At 57.7% G+C, this 2,630-nt stretch overlaps 1 protein-coding gene across 1 annotated transcript in view; it reads left to right on the top strand.

The window, feature by feature from the left end:
• LOC103918787 (ATP-sensitive inward rectifier potassium channel 12) overlaps positions 1-2,630 on the top strand; it is a 30,390-nt gene that overhangs the window by 18,177 nt on the left and 9,583 nt on the right. The window lies entirely within an intron of this gene.

Raw genomic sequence — 2,630 nt, 5'->3', positions numbered from 1 at the left:
GGGCACGGGCTGGTGCCTGGCCCTGGGGACCTGCCGCGTTGAGGGAGAGGAGGAAGAAACCCTTTGGGGTGTCACCAGCAGTGGTGCCCCCCGCCAGCCCCGCCACGGAGGTGACCCCGCCCCACCGAGCCTATAATTACAGACGATGTCCGTGGAGGGCGAGGAGAGGTTACGTAACTTCAGCGTTTGGAAAATTCTTTCTGCTCCCTTATCGGCTTTATAAATACCTCGAACTCAGGCCAGGCCAGGCTGGGGGGAAGGCGATGACATGGGCTGCAGCTGATCCCCGTGCTCGGGCCCATCCAGACGCCGTGCCTCAGTTTCCCCCTCTCTGTGGACAAAAGCGTCCCTGCTGCACCCTGCCGCTGTCCTAAGGGGAGGGCTCCTTGCTGCCGGTGTGAGCACCGGCGGGACCAGCAAGTGTTTATCACCCCCCAACAGAAGGAGAGCGATTTTTCTTCCTCCCCTGGAAAAGGCTTCAATGTGCTTTTTGGGTCATGGCCATCATTAAATCGCAAGTGCAAAAAACCAAGGTCCTGCCTGTGGCCACCGACAGCCTTGCCCTAATCTGGTGTCACATCCCCCAGGTTTTAATTTGCTGCATCCTTCTGGCTGGTCCTTCACGTCCTAAAAATCCCTGGGTCGGGGCCATGTGGTGCTTTAGCTGCTGCGATGGCTTGGCGGGGTGCTGGCAAAAAAAAAAAAAAAAAAAAAAGGGATTCCTGGCTTCCACTTTATTGCTTTTGTGATCCTGCAGCGTGTGCCTGAGCGAGCCACCCATCAGTGACCTGGGCTGTGCAAAGGAGCAGAGGAGGCAACGCAACCGGGTTTCCCATTTCCCCTTGCTGGAAGGGAGCTGTGCGTCCCGAGCTGGCTCTCGTGCGCCGAACCTCTTGCTGGTTTAAAAACAACCTTTTAAATGCTCAGATCTCTGCCTGCAGGGTCTGCAGCTGCCGGGCCCCTTAAAGGAGCGATGCATGACAGCGCCTGAGGCTGGGGCACAGAAATAATGAGAAGGGAGTTATTTTAGGGACTTCCACGTCTGCCTGGCCGGTACCTTCATGGCCACCCCCGTTTGAGCAGGGCTTCCCAAACGAGGTGGGTGCCCTGGGCGACGGCGGTGGGGTGGCAGACGCTGACGTCAGGCAGAGATTTGACTTCTTGCTGCCGGGGCCGGGCTGAGAGGGCATCCGGGGCTGGTACCCGCGGGCAGGGAATGAGGGAGGATTAACTGAGCCGCTGATCCCTGACGGCGAGAGGGGACAGGGAGCAGCGAACCCCCCCGGCGTTACACAACGCCTGTGCTAAATCTTCACTGCAGCAGATAAAGACGGTCCCCAAAATACCCTGCCCTGCCTTTGCTGCCCCTGCAGCTACTTGGGTTTGGTGTCATGTCTGCAATCTGGGGGTGTCCAGCTCCCTCGAGACATCGGGGCAGAGTGGAAAGGGCAGAAACCCAGGGCCAGAAACCTGTCATCCCCCCGGGAAGGAGATCTCCTCAAACCAGGCTCAGCCCGAGGAACAAGAGTGTTAAAAGGAGCCCTCAGAGGATTTAAAAGACACTGAAACTCTTGAACTGGTGTGTGCAGAGCCATGAGCTGGAGGAAAACTAGTAGCAGCAAAGCAGTGCGAAGGCCTCTTTAGTCTTGAAGATGCCACGCAGCATCACATGTGTGCCGGGGGGTTTGTCACCCCCAACAGAAAAGGAGGGGAATTTTTCATCCTCCCTTGGGAAATGCTTGAAGATGGGTTTTGGGTCATGGCCATCATTAAATGGCAAGACCAAGGAACCAAGGTCTTGCCTTGCTCCAGTCTAGTGTCTGATCCTTCGGGTTTGAGTTTGTTGCGTCCTTCTGGCTGGTCCTTTGCATCCCCAAAAACTCTGAAATCCCCTTCGAGCTGCTTCTCCTCCAGTCCCCTGAGGCCACTAAGGCATCTTGGGCTTCCTACACTGCCACGACCCCAATTTCGCTCCCTACCCCTTAGAAATACCACCGAAGGTTGATGTCCCCCTCGCTGGCGGTGGTTCCCCACGGCCGCAGCCGAGGTGCCAGCTCCTGTACATGTAGGGAAGAGAAGAGGCTGTAATCTGAGCTCGGGAGCAATTAGCCAGGACGGCGGCGTGCTGCCCAGCAAAGTCCCCGCTGCTCGCTCGCTCGGCCACCGGCATCGGGCTCGGCATCTGCGGCTCTCGCTGCGATCGTGGGGTAAGTAGGGCCAGGAGGGTGGCTCTGCCCGAGCGTGGCATGTCCTTCCTCCCCATCTCCTTCCTCCTGGGGTTAAAAGTCAAGTTTAGGGCTCTGCCGACACCTTAACCCACAGCAATGCCGAAGGGCGCTGGAAACGCAGCCGCTTCTGGGGTTGGAAACGGCAACTTTACCCCGGCACGGCCGAGGAGCCAGGAAAATTGCCCCGGATAGCGGGACACGGGTTGTGTTTCTCACCGAGAGTTGAGCAATTGCTAATTCTTGGATGGAGCAGGAATAACCGTGGGTTTAAAGCCCAAAAAAGAGAGTGGAGGATGCTGATGAGCGGTTGATGGCTCAGCCTTGGTTACATCCCATTTCCCCTTGCTGGAAGGGAGCCGTGCGTCCCGAGCTGGCTCTCGTGCTCATCCCGCTCCCCTCTGT

Source organism: Pygoscelis adeliae, unplaced genomic scaffold, assembly GCF_000699105.1.
Source record: "Pygoscelis adeliae isolate BGI_AS28 unplaced genomic scaffold, ASM69910v1 Scaffold456, whole genome shotgun sequence".
NCBI lineage: Eukaryota > Metazoa > Chordata > Aves > Sphenisciformes > Spheniscidae > Pygoscelis > Pygoscelis adeliae.
This window is presented reverse-complemented; position numbering and strand designations above follow the sequence as displayed.